The following is a 23,364-nucleotide window of genomic DNA, read 5'->3' as shown; positions in this document are numbered from 1 at the left end:
CGACAACTATCAGCCACGTAGAATACTTGGAAGGAGGTTAACTTTTCATACTCAAAAGCTCTCTTCTGGAAGAATCCTAATATTATTAATAGCAAGTCTTCCACTTGTAGGGCCTGTTGGAACAGTTTGTGACAAATCCTTCCCAGACTGTTCTTTGAGTATACAAGTTAATATCTCCAAGTCACTGATACTCTGGGCACATGCATCCTGCTGCTAGGGAAGTGCATTAAGGTACCTTCAAAACCTTTTTTCCTCTGTAATTACATCCTAAAAATTATACTGGCGGGAGGGCTGGGGTGGAGGGAAGGTCCCAGGTGCATTTACTGAGCTATCTGTCAAAGTCCACCAAGCTAATAGATTGTGACCACAATTTTGATAATTTGGGATTCCATATCTGCAAGGCAGTGTTAAAACTACACAATATGTGATAAATGCTAGAATCAGGATAATTCCTCTAAATAGTTAACATTTAACCAGAAGCTCTACAGTGCTCTCCAACCTAACAGTCACACATTAATTTATTCCTTCATGTAAAAGAATCATTTTTATTGCTGCTGCCTGAAAGGTACAAATTGCTTGGTTGTAGGCTGCTCAGCTTCCTTCTTACTAAAGAGACAGGAAATATATCTTCCATTGAAAGTGTTAATGGCATCTGTAAATGTGTAGTCCAATTTGTTATTGACTTGAACTCTTCAAAGATTTGAGAAACAAGGTTTAACTTTAGCACTCAAGATTGTTACACAAGAATTAAATGTTTTCAATGACTACCTTTTGTAGTGTTGGGAAGGGTGCAAAAAGGAAAGAGAAGGCTGGAAAATAAATATATTTTATCTAAGAGGGCATGACTGAGTTGGCTAAGCTCTCAATTTCATTTTTCTCTTAGGAAAGACTTTCCCCTATTATGTTACAATGTGTACTCACATTTCCTGATTATGGATCGAAATGGAGCTTGGAGCACTACATTTGGTGCAGGAGAGGACTGTCAAGACTAGAACCAAGTTGGGTTTTTTGTTGTTTTTGTTTGTTTTATTTTGTTTTGTGTGTGTGTTTTTGAGACAGAGTCTTGCTCTGTCGCCCTGGCTGTAGTGCAGTGACACGATCTTGACTCACTGCAACCTCCGTCTCCCAGGTTCAAGCCATTCTCCTGCCTCAGCCTGCTGAGTAGCTGAGATTACAGGTGCTCACCACCATGCCCAGATAATTAGTAGAGACGAGATTTCACCATGTTGGCCACGCTGGTCTCAAACTCCTGACCTCAAGTGATCTGCCCACCTCGGCCTCTTAAAGTGCTGGGATTACAGGCGTGAGCCACTGCGCCTAGCCCCAAGTTGTTTGTTAACAGACACCTGCCAAAAGACGAGGACTTCCTCTGAACGCTTATCAGGTCAAAACATGGTAGATATTCTAATAAAATTGGTCAAATAAGTAAATGGAATAAGTGAATGAGAATTATTCATTCTTTCAAGTTTGTTTGGAGAAAATAATGGAAACCATTCAACTTGAGAATAAAGTATTTAAAATATTTATAGGCTATACAAATTTGAAGTGCTATTAGTATCCCACTATTAAGTGCCACTTGTTACATTCCCCTAAATAATCTAGAAGGGGCAAACAAATAAAAATAATTTAAGACAAAAGTAATAATTCCACCCAGGGTGAAATGGCATTCAGCCTATTCAAATTCTTTTTTTTTTTGCTTTTGGAAGATTTTTTTTTTTTTATTATTATACTTTAAGTTCTAGGGTACATGTGCACAACGTGCAGGCTTGTTACATATGTATACATGTGCCGTGTTGGTGTGCTGCACCCATTAACTCGTCATTTACATTAGGTATATCTCCTAATGCTATCCCTCCCCACTCCCCCCACCCCATGACGGACCCCAGTATGTGATGTTCCCCTTCCTGTGTCCAAGTGTTCTCATGTTCAGTTCCCACCTATGAGTGAGAACATGTGGTGTTTGGTTTTTTTGTCCTTGTGATAGTTTGCTAAGAATGATGGTTTCCAGCTTCATCTATGTCCCTATAAAGGACATGAACTCATCCTTTTTTATGGCTGCATAGTATTCCATGGTGTATATGTGCCACATTTTCTTAATCCAGTCTTTCATTGATGGACATTTGGGTTGGTTCCAGGTCTTTGCTATTGTGAATAGTGCCGCTATAAACATACGTGTGCATGTGTCTTGATAGCAGCATGATTTCTAATCCTTTGGGTATGTACCCAGTAATGGGATGCCTGGGTCAAATGGTATTTCTAGTTGTAGATCCTTGAGGAATCGCCACACTGTCTTCCACAATGGTTGAACTAGTTTCCAGTCCCACCAACAATGTAAAAGTGTTCCTATTTCTCCACATCCTCTTTAGCACCTGTTGTTTCCTGACTTTTTAATGATCACCATTCTAACTGGTGTGAGATGGTATCTCATTGTGGTTTTGATTTGCGTTTCTCTGATGGCCAATGACGATGAGCATTTTTTCATGTGTCTGTTGGCTGCATAAATGTCTTCTTTTGAGCAGTGTCTGTTCATATCCTTTGCCCACTTTTTGATGGGGTTGTTTTTTTCTTGTAAATTTGTTTGAGTTCTTTGTAGATTCTGGATATTAGTCCTTTGTCAGATGAGTAGATTGTAAAAATTTTCTCCCATTCTGTAGGTTGCCTATTCACTCTGATGATAGTTTCTTTTGCTGTGCAGAAGCTCTTTAGTTTACTTAGATCCCATTTGTCAATTTTGGCTTTTGTTGCCATTGCTTTTGGTGTTTTAGACATGAAGTCCTTGCCCATGCCTATGTCCTGAATGGTATTGCCTAGGTTTTCTTCTAGAGTTTTTATGGTTTTATGTCTAACGTTTAAGTCTTTGATCCATCTTGAATTAAATTTTTGTATAAGGTGTAAGGAAGGGATCCAGTTTCAGCTTTCTACATATGGCTAGCCAGTTTTCCCAGCACCACTTATTAAATAGGGAATCCTTTCCCCATTTCTTGTTTTTGTAAGGTTTGTCAAAGATCAGATGGTTGTAGATGTGTGGTATTATTTCTGAGGGCTCTGTTCTGTTCCATTGGTCTATATGTCTGTTTTGGTACTAGTACCATGCTGTTTTGGTTACTGTAGCCTTGTAGTATAGTTTGAAGTCAGGTAGTGTGATGCCTCCAGCTTTGTTCTTTTGGCTTAGGATTGACTTGGCAATGCGGGCTCTTTTTTGGTTACACACGAACTTTAAAGTAGTTTTTTCCAGTTCTGTGAAGAAAGTCATTGGTAGCTTGATGGGGATGGCATTGAATCTATAAATTACCTTGGGCAGTATGGCCATTTTCATAATATTGATTCTTCCTATCCATGAGCATGGAATGTTCTTCCATTTGGTTGTGTCCTCTTTTATTTCATTGAGCAGTGATTTGTAGTTCTTGAAGAGGTCCTTCACGTCCCTTGTAAGTTGGATTCCTAGGTATTTTATTCTCTTTGAAGCATTTGTGAATGGGAGTTCACTCATGATTTGGCTCTCTGTTTGTCTGTTATTGGTGTATAAGAATGCTTGTGATTTTTGCATATTGATTTTGTATCCTGAGACTTTGCTGAAGTTGCTTATCAGCTTGAGGAGATTTTGGGCTAAGACGAGCCTACTCTAATTCTTTAATCTATGTAGTAGTTGCTTGTATATTAAACGTGTGAAAATCATGAAATCATTGTTAATTCATATTGAAATATTCACTTACCTCTGAACTATTTAAGCCAAGCTAATAGGTTTCAGCCTGTTTCTGACCTCAGGACCTCAGGAGCCTGGACCCACCTATGCGAAGATAAAAGCCATGATGACTGTGGCAACAGTGTTGCTGACATTGTACTGACCACATTGCTCTAAGTGTCTCCATGGCACATCTGCTTCTGTAGATTCAGTCTTACTCTGCTTTTAGAGACTTTCCTATATAACACTAAAATGTACTTGCCTGTTAGTGTGTTTGATATTCTTCAAAGGGAGAGAATTGGCCTGGCATGGTGGCTCACACCTGTAATCCCAGCACTTTGGGAGGCCGAGGCAGGCAGATCACCTGAGGTAAGAAGTTTGAGACCAGCCTGGCCAACATAGTGAAACCCTGTCTCTAGTAAAAATTAGCCAGATTGGTTGCAGGTGCCTGTAATCCCAGCTACTTGGGAGGCTGAGGCAGGAGAATCTCTAACCCAGGAAGTGGAGGTTGCCATAAGCTGAGATCGCATCACTGGACTCCAGCCTGGATGACAGAATGAGACTCCATCTCAAAAAAAAAAAAAAAAAAAAAAAAAAAAAAAGGGAGATAATTAATTTCATTTCTTTATTCTCACTGACTTCAATGAGGAGATTTGGAATAGGAAAAGAAAATCAGTATATGAACAAGTTGAGATGAAACAGAACTGACATAAGAAGAACATAAAAAGCAGAGTCCATAAATCTTGCAGTATGATAGCCTGGGTTTCATCTTAATAGCACCAATACAGACACAAAATAAAATGATAGTTTGATGAGGTAAGTACAGTTTTACAGGCCTGTCTTACAGGTGGTAAATCTGAAGCACAGATTAAGTTACTTGTTCAAGGTCACAGTGCTGGAAAATGGTAAAGTCAGGATTTGAGCACAGGCTTTCTGGCTCTAGGGCTGTGCTCTTAATAATTATTCCAAATGCATGGCATTTGTGCTTTGTACTCCCTCATTAGATGTTACATACAATATTCCTTTGTTTATATATCCCTTTGATGATCAGAATCTGAACTTTTCTAAACTGTAACAGTTTCTTAGGAAGGTGATAAGTTAGACGTCAAATCTATAATTAATTAGAGTTTCTTTTATTTTTGGAGCATGGATTTTGAAGGTGAATGATTAACAATGATTGACATTCTTATCAGATTTTTATTTACTTTCTTTTAACTATTTGGATAATAAAGTAATCATGCTTGCCTGAATAACAGCAGTTCTCTGTTGGGCTTTGTGCTTTATACATGGAAAGGTAGCCTTGGTCTATTGCAAGGATACTAAACAGTGACTGTGTAGCATGTTAACAATGTTTTAATAAATATTTTTAGCAATTATGAGCTAACTTAAGCCTTTTAAAAATGGAATATTTATTATTTACTTTGTGCCTAGTAATGTGTTAGTGCTAAGACTAAAAGAACAAAGCAAATGCCATTCCTGCCTTCAGAATGCTTACAGTCTAGCAGGCAAGATTGATATTAAACACATACTCAAAAAAAGGGTATGAGTTTTTTAAAGAGAGGGAGTGCTAAATCCTCTGGGAACATCCTCTGATCTCATCTAAATTTGAAGTCCTAGGTTCTCTGGGAACCTATAGCAAGAACTAATCCAAGTTAGGGGTCAGAGAAGATGTGAAGAATGAGTAGGATTTAGTCAGCTGAAGAGAATGAGGCTATGGGGAAGCATGTTCTAGAAAGAGGAGAAATATATTCAGCCTCAGAGATGTGCAAAAAAGAACTTAAACTGCAGAGACTTTGGGGAGAAAACAAACAAAAAAACCGAAAAGACAAAAAAAATGCTTAAAGAAATTAAACAAATGGATCATAGAGTGCAAGGTGAGGAGAGCTCAAGAGCTCAGGAGGGGCTTAAAATTAGGCTGGAGAAGACGTTAGGAACTAAATTATGAAGAACCCTGCTATTTATGATAAGGAATTGGGCTTTACGCAAAGGGCAGTGGAAAACTGTTCAAAAGATTTTAAGAAGGGCAGTCATTAATTTTGTGGCTCTATCAAAAACATTAGGCCAATTATTTAAACTTGGGCAATTCATTTGATCTTCCTAGTTCTAAATTTTCTCATTTTTAGAGTAGGGGACTTGGATTAGCCCTTTCAGATCAAAGATCCCCAATGTGAGTTTATGCACCCTGAGAGTATCATGTCTAGAAAGAAGTAACAGAGTATCCTCATCCATCCTGCTCTCTGTTCTTTTCCTTTTCCTTTCAGGTTTCAGTATCAATTTTGTCATGAGGCATATTTTAGTCAGTATTTTGGAGAAGGTATTCTAATTACTCCTATGTGTATTTTTTTGAAATAAAATTCATTTTGTCATTATAAAGGTAATATAGAAAATTTTTTAAGCATAGAAAATGAACAAGAAAGCAATCATAATCATGGATGTCATGATACTGAAACCCTTGGGATATAACTAGAATGGAAGTCAGGCTGGTAAAGCAAATCCCATGAGAGGAGAGAGAGATTACTGGGAGAGGGGAATGTTTGGGGGGTAGAATAGTCTTCAGATTCCTGAAGGACTATAGTGCAGAAGTTGGAATAGAAGACAGAATTATGGTTAATGAGTAGAAGCTACTAGAGATACAGATTTTAACTCAATTTGGGAAAAACAAAACTAGCAATTGGAACTGTCCACCAGAAAATTAGTGAATTCCTCTGAATGCCCATAGATATTCCAGTAAATTACTACATGTACTCGAAGGTTGCCGGTAGAAGGTGTTCAGGTTCTTGGCATCTCGAACAAAGAATTAGACAAAATGCACACACAACGTGAGGAAAGCAAAAGCACGGATTTACTGAGAACAAAAGTACACTCCACAGTGTGGGAGCGGGCCTGAGCATAAGAGCCCCGCTTACAGAATTTTCTGGAGTTTCAATACTCTAGAGGTTTCCCATTGGTTACTTGGCGTATATTCTATGTAAATGAAGAGAATGAAGTCACAGAGTCATTTACTCAGACTGCGCCCTATTTTAAATGGAGAGGATGTTACTTGATATGTGTGGTCTATGTAAATGGAGAGGATGAATGTGAAGTTACAAAGTGTAAATGTTGTGGAGAGGATGAAGTGAAGTTGCAAAGCCATTTACATTCCTGTCATTACTGAAGTGCTTTCACTTGATATAGTTTAAGGACATCAGTGTGGATCGGCCTGTGTTCCCTGCCTCCAGGCCCTATTCTCCTGCCTCAGCCTCCTGAGTAGCTGGGATTACAGGTGCGAGCCAGTACAACCAGCTAATTTTTCTATTTTTAGTAGAGACAGGGTTTCACCATGTTGGCCAGGCTAGTCTTGTACTCCTGGCCTCAAGTGATCCGCCTGCCTCGGCCTCCCAAAGTGCTGGGGTTACAGGTGTGAGCCACTGTGCCCAGCCTGAATTTGAATGTTGACCTGTCTTGCTAGGTTGATGAAGTTCTCCTGGATGATATCCTGAAGTATGTTTTCCAACCTGGTTATTTTCTCCCCATCTCTTTTAGGTACCCCAGTCAGTCATAGGTTTGTTCTCTTTACATAATCCCATATTTCTCGGAGGTTTTGTTCATTCCTTTTTATTCTTTTTTCTCTATTCTTGTTTGCCTGTCTTATTTCCAAAAGATAGTCTTCAAGCTCTGAAATTCTTTCCCCCGCTTGGTCTATTCTGCTATTTGTACTTGTGATTGCATTGTGAAGTTCTCGTGTTGTGTTTTACAGCTCCATTAGTTAGTCATGTTCCTCTCTAACCTGGCTATTCTGGCTATCAGCTCCTGTATTGTTTTATCATGATTCTTAGCTTTGTTGCGCTGGGTTATGTATTAATTCGTTCTCACACTGCTAATAAAGATATACTCGAGACTAGATAATTGATAAAGGAAAGAAGTTTAATTGACTCAGTTCAGAATGGCTGGGGAGGCCTCAGGAAACTTACAATAACGGCAGAAGGGGAAGCAAACACGTTCTTCTTCACATGGTGGTAGGAGAGAGAATGAGTGCCCAGTAAAGGGGGAAGCCCCCCTTATAAAACCATCAGATCTCATGAGAACTGTCTATCATGAGAACAGGATGAGGGAAACTACCCCCATGATTCAGTTATCTCCACCTGAGCCCTCCCATGACACCTGGGGATTATGAGAACTACAATTCAAGATGAGATTTGGGTGGGGATACTGCCAAACCATATCAGGTTACAACATGCTCCTTTAGCTTAGTGAAGTTGATTACTACCCACCTTCTGAAGCCTACTTCTATCATTTCAGCCATCTCAGCCTCAGCCTAGTTCTGTGTTCTTTCTGGAGAAGTGTTAATGGTCATTTGGAAGAGAACAGACTCTCTGGCTTTCTGAGGTTTTAGCATTTTTGCATTGATTGTTTCTCATCTTTGTGGGCTTACATACCTTTGATCTTTGAGGTTGCTGACCTTTGAGTGAGGTTTTTGTGGGGTCTTTTTTGTTGATATTGTTGTAGTTTTCTGTTTGTTTTTCTTTTTAACAATCAGGCCACTCTATCTATCGTAGCACTGCTGTGGTTTGCTGGGGGTCCAATCCAGACCCCAGTTTGCCTCAGTTTTTCCTGTACCTGGAGGTATCACCAGTGTAGGCTGAGAAAAAGCAAAGGTGGCAGCCAGCTCCTTCCACTGGAAGCTCCATCCTAGGGGGATACTGACCTTTTGCCAGCCCACACACACCTGTAGGAGGTGGCTGAAGACCCACATTGGGAATCGTCACCCAGTCAGGAGGAACGGGATCAGGGACCCACCCAAAGAAGCAGTCTGGCTGCTTTTTGGTAGAGCAGGTATGCTGTGTTGGAGGAGGTCCCTTCCTTGTTTGGACCACCTATATTCTCCACAGCTAGTAGACTAGAGCAGCTGACTTGACTGAACCATAGAGATGGTGGCTGCCCCTCCCCACCAGGAACTCAGAGCTGTCTCTGATGGACTCTAACCCACTGCCATTGGCTGGCTGGGATTCCACGCCAGTCGGTCTTGTGAGGTGCTGTGGAAGTGGGCCCCACTGAACGTCACTGCTTGACTCCCTGGATTCACCTCCCTTCCTAGGGATATATACAGATGGATTTCCCACCTTTCTGGGAATCCTGGGGCTGGAGTATTTAAAATTCCTGGGTCTGCATGTACCTAAGTGGCTACTCTGCCGTGACTCCACATAGCTCTGTGTATCAGACCCAAGGCCCTGGTGGCATGGTCTCATGAGGGGACTCTCCTGATTGGTGAGTTGCAAAGATCTGTGGGAGAAGTGTGGTTTCCCAGGTGGGGTTGCACAATCACTGTTTCCCTTGGCTAGGGGTGGAGTTTCTTTTGGCTCCATGCCACTCCTGGGTGGGCTGTCACTGCCCTGCCTGCCCCACACTACTTTTCTTTGTTCTCTCTGGGTCAGGTGGTTTGCCTAGTCAGTCCCAGTGTAACCACCTGGATATTTCGGTGCTGAATTCACTCTTCCTTTTTCATTCCTCTCCATGAGTATAATGGACCACAGCTGCTTCTAATCAGCCATCTTGGATTGATCTCTGAAACTAAAAGGTGAGGAAACTAAGGTTATGGGAAGTTAAGGAAACTGGCTAAGACATCAGGACTCAGTGACAAAGCTGGGATTTATATTCCAAATTCCAGTCTCTGATTCCAGCAGCTGTAATTTTTTTTTCCATTGTATGCATCTTCTAAAATAAATTATCCTGTCTATTAGAGATATAGAGGCAACAGACCAATTCTTGTTTCCTGGAGAGTTTGGGAAACTTCTAGAATTCCAAGACACACAAGTACCATAAGTGTAAATGTCCTTCCAAAGGCATTTGTCTTCACCTGGGTGCCTAAAGCTTCAACGCCCAGATATGCCATAGAAATACAGATCATTCTGTAGTTGGAGTTGTCCCATTACAACTCTGGGTTTATGAAATGTGCATCTGGTGAAATACATGAGCCTTTGTCTTCAGATTATGAGTGGAATGTGATAATATAAAGAGAAACTTCTTTTAATACAGATAATGCATTTTTCTTTATCTCAGACCTTCCACAAATTCTGCTGTTCTATTTGGGTATTTGACAATGGACTTTGTAATGTATGACAGTGCATATGGGAAAATAAAACGTTCATGTGGGGTATGGGGAAAGAGAATTCTGAGCAAATGAATTGGAATTAGAATATAAAGCAGTATAGCATTAGGATTTGAATATAAAATCATATAAAGCCACATAACACTGGATATAGGTGGTTAAGAAGTGGATAAAAAAATTTCCTGGCTGAGTGCGGTAGCTAACACCTGTAATCCCAGCAGCACTTTGGGAGGCTGAGGCAGGTGGATCACCTGAGGTCGGGAGTTTGAGACCAGCCTGACCAACATGGAGAAATATCATCCCTACTAAAAATACAAAATTAGCTGGACATGGTAGCTTATGCCTGTAATCCCAGCTACTTGGGAGGCTGAGGCAGGAGAATCACTTGGACCCGGGAGGTGGAGGTTTTGGTGAGCTGAGATCGTGCCATTGCACTCCAGCCTGGGCAGCAAGAGTGAAACTCCGTCTCAAAAAAAAAAAAAAAAAAATTCCTAGGGAGATTTCTGATTTTAAAATAGTGACATGGAAGCAAGCTGCCTCCACTCTCCCCTCCCCCCACAGAAAACCAAAAACAAATATATAGCGCCAAAATTTTTGCTAGCAACAAATCTGAGCAGTCAGTAGAACTGAACTTCCATATCCATGATTCTGCTCTCTCCCCCATTCTGCCTGTCAATAAGCTTGAGGAAAATCTTTCTCCAACTTACAGTTTCTACACTAGAAAAAGTGAGATTGAGGCCGGGTGTGGTGGCTCATGCCTATAATCCCTGTACTTTGGTGGCTAAGGTGAGAGGATCACTTGAGCCTGGGAGTTCAAGGTTCCAGTGAGCTATGGTTGTACCACTGCACTCCAGCCTGGGTGACTGAACAAGACCATGTCTCTAAAACAAAAAGAGAGATTGAGATGATCAACCATCTTTTCGCACCATACTGGGTTACCTGACAGGAGACCTGTTCTTGCCTTAACGCACAGGAAGCATCATGACTGCCTAAAGGGAGGAATATTCCCCCAAGGACAGGCAGACAAAGGGGAGAAATGGGACTATCATCCCTAGCTCTGAAAACTCTGCTTTGTAACTAGGCCAAAGGAGATGCCACATAAAAGTGGCTGTTCAGTAGCACTATTCTATAGGAGGTACATTTCTTTCTTTCTTTTTTTCTTTTCTTTTCTTTTTTTTTTTTTTAGAGAGGAGGGGTGTCTTCCTCTGTCACCCAGGCTGGAATGCAGTGGCGTGAACACAGTTCACTGCAGCCTCAGCTCCCTGGGTTTAAACAGTCCTCCTACCTCAGCCTCCTGAGTATTGGGACTACAGGTGGGTGCCACCATGCCCAGCTAATTTTTAAAATTTGTTTGTAGAGACGGGGTCTCACCATGTTGCCAAGGCTGGTCTCAAACTCCTGGGCACAAGGGATCCTCCTACCTCAGCCTCTCAACTTGCTGGGATGACAGGCATGAGAAAAGAGAGGTATATTTCATAGGTTCCTTGGACAGGAACCTCTAGCCAGCCTTCTCACACTGCTGGGATAATCTCTTTGGGAACTCCCTAGTTTGGGACAGGCAGCACTCCAATCATGCACTAGCATCAAGGTGAACCTGGGCTTTAAGGTGCCACAAGAGCCAAAAAGGAGGAAGTGACCTAGTAGTAAAGATTTGCTATGGAACTATATCTAATAAAAACCAAAACAAGCCAGACAGAAAATACTGAAATAAATAACTAATTCTTCAATGCAAATACTAGAATAAATAACTAATCCTTCAGTGCAAAAACCATGACCTTTCCAAAGATACAGAGCAAAAATTCAGAAGTGACTTAAGTCACTACTGAAAAAATTCAGTAGCCTTAAGTGATGATTTGTAAGATCTGTGACCTAGCATTCAAAATGGCAGTTTTAAGGAAACTCAGTGATCACCATCATAACAAAGAAGAGCAATTCAGAAATTTATCGGAGAAGTTTAGCAAAGATTGAAATAATAAAAAATTAAATGGAAATCTTAGAACTAAAGAATACATTTCCTGAACAGAAGACTTCATTAAAGGCTCTCAACAGTAGAATGGACTAAACAGAGGAAAAAAAAAAATCAGTGAGTTCGAAGACTGTCTGAAAATACACAGAGGGGTCTGGGTGTGGTGGCTCATGCCTGTAATCCCAGCACTTTAGGAGGCCAGGGTGGGTGGATCAGTTGAGGTCAGGAGTTCGAGATCAGTGTGGCCAATGTGGTGAAACCTCATCTCTACTAAAAATACCAAAATTAGCTGGACATGGTGCCGGGTGCCTGAAATCCCAGCTACTCAGGAGGCTGAGGCAGGAGAATCACTTGACCCCACAAGGCGGAGGTTGTAGTGAGCTGAGATCGTGCCACTGCACTCTAGCCTGGGTAACAGAGTGACACTCTGTCTAAAAAAAAAAAAAAAAAAGAAAAAAGAAAATACATGGAGGAGAATAAAGAAAAAGAAGGAAAAGGAATAAAGATAGCCTACAATATATAGAAAATTGCCTCAAAAGACCAAATCTTAGAATTACTGGCGTTCAAGAGGGAGTTAAGCAGAACAAGGAAGGTGTAGAATGCTTATTAATTTCCTTTGAGACAGGATCTCACTCTGTCACCCAGGTCGGAGTGCAGTGGCGCCATCTCCACTCACTGCAACCTCTGCCTCCCAGGTTTGAGCCATTCTCCCACCTCAGCCTCCTAAGTAGCTAGGACTGTAGGCATGTGCCAACTCGCCTGGCTAATTTTTTTATTTTTTGGTAGAGATGGGGTTTCACCATGTTAGCCAGGCTGGTCTTGAACTCCTGACTTCAAGTGATCCACCCAATTCAGCCTCCCAAAGGGCTGGGAATATAGGCGTGTGCCACCACGCCTAGCCTAGAAAGCTTATTCAGAAAATAATAATAGGCTGGGTGCATTGGCTCATGCCTGTAATCCCAGCATTTTGGGAGACCAAGGCAGGCGGATCACGTAAGGTCAGGAGTTTGAGACTAGCCTGACCAACAAGGTGAAACCCCATCTCTACTAAAAATACAAAAATTAGCTGGGTGTGGTGGCAGATGCCTATAATCCCAGCTACTGGGGAGGGTGAGGCAGGAAAATAGCTGGAATCTGGGAGGCAGAGGTTGCAGTGAGCTGAGATGGCGCCACTGCACTCTAGCCTGGGTGACAGAATGAGATTCCATCTCAAAAAATAAAAATTAATATAATAATAATAGTAATAGAAAACTTTACAGGTACAAGAAAGCCTGAGATCACTAAACAGATTCAACCCAAATAAGATATCCCAAGGGATATAGTAAAGTCTCAAAGATCAAGGATAAGGAGAGGATTCGAAAAGCAGCAAGAGAAAAGAAGTAAATAACATATGAAAGATCTCCAGTTTGGCTGGCAATAGACTTCTCAATGGAAAACCATATAGGCCATGAAGGGATGAAATGACATTTTCAAAGTGCTCAAAGAAAAAAAAACCTTGCATTCAAGAATACTGTACCCAGAAAAATTATCCTTCACATATAAAGGAGATATAAAATCTTTACCAGACAAGTAAAAACTGAGTCATTGACCACCACCAGGCTCATCTTACAAGAAATAAAGGGAGCTCTCCCATTTGAAAGAAGAAAGCACTAATGGTAATGGATTAAAAAAAAAAAGTTGTCAAGATATAAAACCCACTTGTAAAATTAAGTATACAGATAAACCCAAAATACTCTGTTACTGTCATGTAACAATAGCTACAGCAGCCTGTTAAGAGATAGATAATGAAAAATATATAAAATGAGACAACTGAAAGTCAAAAGGGGGAGGCAGAGTAGAATTTTGTCATGTTTTTTATTTTGTCTGTTTCTGTTCTTTTATTTGTGATCCAAGATAAGTTGTCTTTTTAATTTTTTTTTTAAGATTGGGTCTCATCTGTCACCCAGACTGGACTGCAGTGGTGTGATTATGGTTCACTGCAGCCTTGACCTTCTGGGCTCAGGTTATCCTCCCACCTCAGCCTCCCAAGTAGCTGGGACTACAGGTGTGTGCCACCACACCTGGCTCATTTTTTTGTATTTTTTGTAGAGACATGGTTTTGCCATGTCTGGTCACAAACTCCTGGACTCAAGTGATCCACCCACCTCGGCCTCCCAAAGTGTTGGGATTACAGACATGAGCCACAACACCTGGCCCCTATGTTGTCATCTTTTTAAAATAATTTGTTATGTCTATAAGATGCTTGTTTTCTCATGATACGCACAGTGCAAAAAACCTATAATAGATTCACTAAAAATAAAAGCAACAAATTTACTACCTATTAGGTAGGAAGAAAGAAAGGTGTCTCAAAACAACCACAAGACAGGCAACAAGTGGCATTAGTAAATCCTTACTTATCAATAATAACACTGAGTATAAATGGTCTCAGTTCTCCAATTAAAAGCCATACAGTGGCTGAATGGGTAAAGAAACCAGACCCAGCTATATGCTGCCTTCAAGAAACCCATTTCACCTATCAAGACATACATAGACTTAATGTGAAGGGATTGGGAAAATATATTCTATGCAACTGGAAACCAAAATGAGCAGGAATAGCTACAATTATATCAGATGAAATAGTACACTAATCAAAGAATATAAAAAGAGACAAGGTCACTATATAATGATAAAAGGGTCAATTAAGCAAGAGGATATAACAATTATCTATTTTTGTACTCAGCACCAGAGTTCCCAAGTATATAAAGCAGATGTTAAATCTAAAAGGAGAGATAAACTGCAATACAGTAATAGTAGGGGATTTTAAGCCCCACTCTCAGTAACAGATGATCCAGACAGAAAATTAGCAAAGAAACAGTAGAGTTAAACTACACACTAAATCTAATAGACCTACCTGACATTTATAGTACATTTCACCCAGCTGCTGCAGAATACACATTCTTTTCATCAGCACATGGAATATTCCCCAGAATAGACCATATCTTAGACCACAAAATGAATCTGAACATATTTTTTTTTAAAAAAAATCATATCAAGTATCTTTTCCAACCACAATGGAATAAAACTAGAAATCTGTAACAAGAGGAACGTCAAAAATACACAAACACATGAAATAAGTAAGTTAAACAACATATTCTTTTTTTTTTTTTTGAGAGGGAGTCTCACTTTGTTGCCCTGGCTGGAGTACAATGGTGCGATCTTGGCTGACTGCAACCTCTGCCTTCTGGGTTCAAGCAATTCTCCTGCCTCAGCCTCCTGAGTGGCTGGGATTACAGGTGCCCACCACTACACCCAGCTAATTTTTGTATTTTTTGTAGAGATGGGGTTTCATCAGTTGGTCAGGCTGGTCTCGAACTCCCAAACCTCAGGTGATCCACCCACCTCGGCCTCCCCAAGTTCTGGGATTACAGACGTCAGCCACTGCACCTGGCCACGAGATATTCTTGAACAGCCAATGGGTCAATGAAAGTACTAAAAAGGGGCCGGGCACAGTGGCTCACACCTGTAATCCCAGCACTTTGGGAGGCCGAGGCGGGCAGATCATGAGTTCAGGAGATCGAGACCATCCTGGCTAACATGGTGAAACCCCATCTCTACTAAAAATACAAAAAAAAAAAAATTAACCAGGTGTGGTGGCATGCGCCTGTAGTCCCAGCTAATTGGGAGGCTGAGGCAGGAGAATCACTTGAACCCAGGAGGCAGAGGTTGCAGTGAGCCAAGATCGTGCCACTGCACTCCAACTTGGGTGACAGAGTGAGACTCTATCTCAAAAAAAAAAAAAAAAAAAAAGTACTAAAAAAAGGGAAATTTTTTTTTCTTTTATTATTATTATTATTATTATTATACTTTAGGTTTTATGGTACATGTGCGCAATGTGCAGGTAAGTTACATATGTATACATGTGCCATGCTGGTGCGCTGCACCCACCAACTCGTCATCTAGCATTAGGTATATCTCCCAATGCTATCCCTCCCCCCTCCCCCCAACCCACAACAGTCCCCAAAGTGTGATGTTCCCCTTCCTGTGTCCATGTGTTCTCATTGTTCAATTCCCACCTATGAGTGAGAATATGCGGTGTTTGGTTTTCTGTTCTTGCAATAGTTTACTGAGAATGATGATTTCCAATTTCATCCATGTCCCTACAAAGGACATGAACTCATCATTTTTTATGGCTGCATAGTATTCCATGGTGTATATGTGCCACATTTTCTTAATCTAGTCTATCATTGTTGGACATTTGGGTTGGTTCCAAGTCTTTGCTATTGTGAATAATGCAGCAATAAACATACGTGTGCATGTGTCTTTATAGCAGCATGATTTATAGTCCTTTGGGTATATACCCAGTAATGGGATGGCTGGGTCGAATGGAATTTCTAGTTCTAGATCCCTGAGGAATCGCCACACTGACTTCCACAAGGGTTGAACTAGTTTACAGTCCCACCAACAGTGTAAAAGTGTTCCTATTTCTCCACATCCTCTCCAGCACCTGTTTCCTGACTTTTTAATGATTGCCATTCTAACTGGTGTGAGATGGTATCTCATTGTGGTTTTGATTTGCATTTCTCTGATGGCCAGTGATGGTGAGCATTTTTTCATGTGTTTTTTGGCTGCATAAATGTCTTCTTTTGAGAAGTGTCTGTTCATGTCCTTCGCCCACTTTTTGATGGGGTTGTTTGTTTTTTTCTTGTAAATTTGTTGGAGTTCATTGTAGATTCTGGATATTAGCCCTTTGTCAGATGAGTAGGTTGCAAAAATTTTCTCCCATTTTGTAGGTTGCCTGTTCACTCTGATGGTAGTTTCTTTTGCTGTGCAGAAGCTCTTGAGTTTAATTAGATCCCATTTGTCAATTTTGGCTTTTGTTGCCATTGCTTTTGGTGTTTTAGACATGAAGTCCTTGCCCATGCCTATGTCCTGAATGGTAATGCCTAGGTTTTCTTCTAGGGTTTTTATGGTTTTAGGTCTAACATTTAAGTCTTTGATCCATCTTGAATTGATTTTTGTATACGGTATAAGGAAGGGATCCAGTTTCAGCTTTCTACATATGGCTATCCAGTTTTCCCAGCACCATTTATTAAATAGGGAATCCTTTCCCCATTTCTTGTTTTTGTCAGGTTTGTCAAAGATCAGATACTTGTAGATATGTGGCATTATTTCTGACGGCTCTGTTCTGTTCCATTGATCTATATCTCTGTTTTGGTACCAGTAGCATGCTGTTTTGGTTACTGTAGCCTTGTAGTATAGTTTGAAGTCAGGTAGTGTGATGCCTCCAGCTTTGTTCTTTTGGCTTAGGATTGACTTGGCGATGCGGGCTCTTTTTTGGTTCCGTATGAACTTTAAAGTAGTTTTTTCCAATTCTGTGAAGAAAGTCATTGGTAGCTTGATGGGGATGGCATTGAATCTGTAAATTACCTTGGGAAGGATGGCCATTTTCATGATATTGATTCTTCCTACCCATGAGCATGGAATGTTCTTCCATTTGTTTGTATCCTCTTTTATTTCCTTGAGCAGTGGTTTGTAGTTCTCCTTGAAGAGGTCTTTCACATCCCTTGTAAGTTGGATTCCTAGGTATTTTATTCTCTTTGAAGCAATTGTGAATGGGAGTTCACTCATGATTTGGCTCTCTGTTTGTCTGTTATTGATGTATAAGAATGCTTGTGATTTTTGCACATTGATTTTGTATCCTGAGACTTTGCTGAAGTTGCTTATCAGCTTAAGGAGATTTTGGGCTGAGACAATGGGGTTTTCTAGATATACTATCATGTCATCTGCAAACAGGGACAATTTGACTTCCTCTTTTCCTAATTGAATACCCTTGATTTCCTTCTCCTGCCTAATTGCCCTGGCCAGAACTTCCAACACTATGTTGAATAGAAGTGGTGAGAGAGGGCATCCCTGTCTTGTGCCAGTTTTCAAAGGGAATGCTTCCAGTTTTTGCCCATTCAGTATGATATTGGCTGTGGGTTTGTCATAAATAGTTCTTATTATTTTGAGATACGTCCCATCAATTCCTAATTTATTGAGAGTTTTTACCATGAAGGGTTGTTGAATTTTGTCAAAGGCCTTTTCTGCGTCTATTGAGATAATCATGTGGTTTTTGTCTTTGGTTCTGTTTATATGCTGGATTACATTTATTGATTTGTGTATATTGAACCAGCCTTGCATCCCAGGGATGAAGCCCACTTGATCATGGTGGATAAGCTTTTCGATGTGCTGCTGGATTCTGTTTGCCAGTATTTTATTGAGGATTTTTGCATCAATGTTCATCAAGGATATTGGTCTAAAATTCTCTTTTTTTGTTGTGTCTCTGCCAGGCTTTGGTATCAGGATGATGCTGGCCTCATAAAATGAGTTAGGGAGGATTCCCTCTTTTTCTATTGATTGGAATAGTTTCAGAAGGAATGGTACCAGCTCCTCCTTGTACCTCTGGTAGAATTCGGCTGTGAACCCATCTGGTCCTGGACTTTTTTTGGTTGGTAAGCTATTGATTATTGCCACAATTTCAGCTCCTGTTATTGGTCTGTTCAGAGATTCAACTTCTTCCTGGTTTAGTCTTGGGAGGGTGTATGTGTTGAGGAATTTATCCATTTCTTCTAGATTTTCTAGTTTATTTGCATAGAGGTGTTTGTAATATTCTCTGATGGTAGTTTGTATTTCTGTGGGATCGGTGGTGATATCCCCTTTATCATTTTTTATTGCATCTATTTGATTCTTCTCTCTTTTTTTCTTTATTAATCTTGCTAGCGGTCTATCAATTTTGTTGATCCTTTGAAAAAACCAGCTCCTGGATTCATTTATTTTTTGAAGGGTTTTTTGTGTCTCTATTTCCTTCAGTTCTGCCTGATTTTAGTTATTTCTTGCCTTCTGCTAGCTTTTGAATGTGTTTGCTCTTGCTTTTCTAGTTCTTTTAATTGTGATGTTAGGGTGTCAATTTTGGATGTTTCCTGCTTTCTCTTGTGGGCATTTAGTGCTATAAATTTCCCTCTACACACTGCTTTGAATGCATCAAAAAGGGAAATTTTTTAAAAGGTTTTTTTTTTGTGTGTGTGTGTGTTTTTTTGAGAGAAGGTCTTACTCTGTCACCCAGGCTTGAGTGCAGTGTCATGATCTCAGCTCACTGCAAGCTCTACCTCCTAGGCTCAAGTGATCCTCCCACTTCAGCCTCCCAAGTAGCTAGGACTACAGGTATGTGCCACCATACACCTGACTGATTTTTTTAAATATTTGTGGAGATGAAGTATCACTGTGTTGCTCAGCATGGTCTTGAACTGCTGAGCTCAAGCTATCCTCTGATTATAGGCATGAGCCACTGTGCCCATCCTAAAAATTTTTTGAAACAAATGAAAATGGAATAAAATAAATTAAAACTATAAGAACAATAGAAAAGTTCAACAAAGTGAAAATGGTTTTTATGGAAACAGAAAATCAAAACTTTAGCTAGACTGAGAAAAAAATAGAGAAGACCCAAGTAAATAAAATCAGAAACCAAAAAGGAAATATAACAATTGAAACCTCAGAAATACAAAGCATTGTTAGAGACTGTTATGAACAACCTGGAAAACCTAGAAGTGGAGGAATTCCTGGACACATACAACCTACCAAGACTGAACCATAAGAAATAGAAAACTTCAACAAACCAATAACAAGTAGTGAGATCAGCCAGGTGTGGTGGCTCATGCCTGTAATCCCAGCACTTTGGGAGGCCGAGGTGGGCCGATCACGAGGTCAGGAGATTGAAACCATCCTAGCTAACACAGTGAAACCCCATCTCTACTAAAAATACAAAAAATTAGCCGGACATGGTGGCAGGTGTCTGTAGTCCCAGCTACTTGGGAGGCTGAGGCAGGAGAATGGCGTTAACCTGGGAGGCAGAGCTTGCAGTGAGCTGAGATCGCACCACTGCACTCCAACCTAGGCGACAGAGCGAGAGTCTGTCTCAAAAAAAAAAAAAAAAAAAAAAAAAACAAGTAATGAGATCAAAGCTGTAGTTTAAAGTCTCCCATCAAAGAGATGGAGATGCAAGGAGGGCTCAGTATATGCAAATAAATAAGCGTGGTACATCACATGGACAGAACCAATAACAAGAACCATTTGATTATTTCAATAGATGCCAAAAAAGCATTTGGTAAAATTCAGCATCCCTTTATGATAAAGCCCCTCATCAAAATGGAAGTAGAAGGAATGATTTTGTACCTCAATAATAATGGAATTATTATACCTCAATAATAAAGACCATAAATGACAAACCCACAGCTAACATTGTACTGACTGGGGAAAAGTTGAAGCCTTTCCTCCTAGGACCAGAACAAGACAAGGATGCCCACTTATACCACTTTTTTTCAACCTAACAGTGGAAGTCCTGGCCACCGCAATTAGGCAAAAGAAAGAAATAAAGGACATCCAAATTGGAAAGGAAGAAGTCAAATTAGCCTTGTTTGTAGATGACATGATCTTACTCATAGAAAAACCTAAGACACCACCACAAAACTGATAGAACTGATAAACAAATTCAGTAAAGTTGTAGGATACAAAATCAACATACAAAAATCATAATTGTAAGTCAGAGACGATCTGTGCAAGTATCTGTTTGAGTCCCTGTTTTCAGTTATTTTGGGTATATACCTAGGAGTGGAATTGCTTGCTTAAATCATAATTCTATATTTAACTATTAAGGAACCACCATACTGTTTTCACGCAGCTCAACCATTTTTACATTATCACCAGCAATGTGGAAGGTTCTAATTTCTCCACTCTTCACTAACATATGTTATTTTCCATTTTTTGATTCTAGCCATCCTAGTTTGTGTAAAGTGGCATCTCATTGTGATTCTGATTGCATTTCCTTAATGACTAATTATGTTGAGTATCTTTTCTTGTGCTTATTAGCCATTTGTATATCTTCTTTGGAGAAATATCTATTCAGATTTTTTACATATTTTTTAATTTTTTAATTTTTATTGTCAAGTAAGCTTTTTTATATATTGTGGACAGCAAATCCTTATCAGCTATATGACACAGATATTTTCTTCCATTTTGCAGGTTGTCTTTTCACTTTCAAGAAAGTGTTTTTGTTAAAAAAGTTTTAAACTTGCTTGAAGTCTCACTATTTTTGCTTTTTTTTAAAGAAAGCAAACCTTTATGTAATAATGAGTGCAAACGGCTTTGCTGACACTTACAGAAATAATAGCTAAATTTAATGCAAATTTGTGTGAATTGAATAACTTTGTTACATTTTCTAAGCTTTATCTTTCTATGAAATAGGGTCCCATTCACCTATAAATGATATTTTGGGATTTTTCACTAAAACTTATAAAATCTGAGAATGTGCTTAGGAGACTGGAGTAAATTTTGTGAGCCTATTATCTAGTTAGTAATGACACCATCTTATTAAGTTTCAAGGTGTTAAATATAGCCCATTCAAATACTTGTATATGTAATCTAATTATTATTGTTATAGAAGTTAAAGCTCCCTTGCTGATCCTATGATTCTTCTAAGCTGCTGAACATAGAGACACATGACTGAGCAGTAGGAGGTGCTTACTGCTTCCAGAGTTGCACTATGCTTGCCTTGATGGCGTAGAATGGCCATAAAGATGACTGTGGTAACAGTGATTTTTAAACTCCTCTCAGAGTTTTGGATATGCTCCATATCTAAATGAAACAGATGACTGTGTTCTGTTCTGTAGATTTTACTACTTTTCTCTGCCAGTAGCCTCTCACATTTGTCACGCAATAGGAACCAAGCAAGAGAATCTGGACAGATCAGCTCACATCTATTGCCCTGTTAAAGTAACTCGAAGATATGCCCAAAGAATTGGATACTTGTTTCATCACTGGATAAGCTGGAACTGTCTATAAGTGGCTAGGTTGTATCATGCCTTATCACAAGAAATATCAGAAAAAAAATATATAGTCTTTGATTTCATTAAGTTTCTTTTGTTTGTTTGTTTGTTTATTTTTGGACACAGGGTCTCTCTCTGTCACCCAGGCTGGAGTGCAGTGGTGGTGCTAACATATCTCACTACAGCCTTGAACTCTTGGCTGAAGCAATCCTCCTGCCTCAGCCCCCTGAGTAGCTGGGACTACCGGTGCATGCCACCATGCCCGGCTAACTTTTTCATTTTTTTGTAGAAATGGGGCCTCACTTTGTTGCTCAGGCTGTTCTTGAACTCCTGGCCTCATGTGATCCTCTCACCTTGGCCTCCTAAAGTGCTGGGATTGCAGGCCAGATGAGCCACTGCACCCAGCCAATTTCACGAAGTTTCAGTATTCTCAGAAAAGAACATACTCATATCTAGAAATGTCTTATGACTTAAAAAGCAAAGTATAACCAAGTGCATATTAATAGGGCACAAACTGAATCTGGTAGAGTGCCAGCTGTGTCTAATCTGATAAGTTTATTTCATATGGAAAATGTGTATCAATCTTAGATGAGGCTAATTTGTTGAAAATAACTGAATTCTGGTCTCTTTTAGATTGTTAGAAAGGGATTCATTTAACAGTAAAATTTAATCCAGATATATGTAGTCATATGTTTTTAGACTTTTTAAACCCTGAAAATTATTGAAATATGTGCCATTTTAATAGTATCAGCTTCTGATTGCTTTTATTCCATCATCATGTGATATACTCCTCATTAAGCAGCACCAGTAACCAGAGTTTAATTATTGTGTAGCACTGTGTGAAAGCTTTTGCCTCTTTATTATATATGGCACAGACAGTACCCTTGGGTGTAAGTAGGGAAATCCAGCATAGTTTACTGTCTACATGCTTATTTCTTTAGCTATTTTTTTTTGTTGTTGTTGTTGTTGTTGAGACGAAGTCTCACTCTGTCGCCCAGGTTAGAGTGCAGTGGCACAATCTCAGCTCACTGCAGCCTCCGCCTCCAAGGTTCAAGCAATTCTCCCACCTCTGCCTCCCGAGTAGCTGGGATTACAAGTGCATGCCACCACGCCTGGCTAATTTTTGTATTTTTAGTAGAGACGGGGTTTCACCACATTGGCCAGGCTGGTCTTGAACTCCTGACCTTAAGTTATCTGCCCGCCTTGGCCTCCCAAAGTGCTAGGATTACAGGTGTAAGCCACTGCGCCCGACCTCTACATGCTTATTTCTAAGAGCTATATAATAAAACAATATAACTATACAGATTTTGATGGTTTCCTCCAGAGCCTTTGCCTTGCATATCATTGCTGTGTGAAAAGGGTAGCAGCACTAAACCTTGTGTTTCTAGAGATAGAAGTTTGTCCCTGTGTACTGTCGATTAGGACAGGCAGTTTTTCTTGTCTTGCCTGAAGAACAACATAACTTTTTTGAGATACAATCTTTCTGATAAGGTAAATATGTTCAGCAAAGCCTTATTTTGTGGAAATTTTCCGAGACTTGACCCTGTAAATTCTATAGTAGAGAAAAGGGCAGTGCTTTCAAACTTTTAGCTCTTCTCCTGGTTGGTTGCCTGCCATGGTCGTATTTTAAATTGAGTAGCAAGTAAATAAATACTTAGCTTCTCTCTATAAATGAGCTGTCTGCTAAGGGTTTCTCTGTACTATATGACTGTCATAAAGTTTCAACGGAGTAACTATAGGAAAAGAAAAAGAACAGATTTTTACTTAGTGCTGTGTTAATGCCAGTGTTTGTATG

General features: G+C 39.9%; 1 protein-coding gene across 17 annotated transcripts in view; it reads left to right on the top strand.

Moving 5' to 3' along the window:
• RABGAP1L (RAB GTPase activating protein 1 like) overlaps positions 1-23,364 on the top strand; it is an 852,978-nt gene that overhangs the window by 746,741 nt on the left and 82,873 nt on the right. The window lies entirely within an intron of this gene.

The sequence above is a fragment of the Pongo pygmaeus genome, chromosome 1 (assembly GCF_028885625.2).
Source record: "Pongo pygmaeus isolate AG05252 chromosome 1, NHGRI_mPonPyg2-v2.0_pri, whole genome shotgun sequence".
Taxonomy (NCBI): domain Eukaryota; kingdom Metazoa; phylum Chordata; class Mammalia; order Primates; family Hominidae; genus Pongo; species Pongo pygmaeus.
Note: the sequence above shows the minus strand (reverse complement) of the source record. Positions and strands in the feature narration are given on the sequence as shown.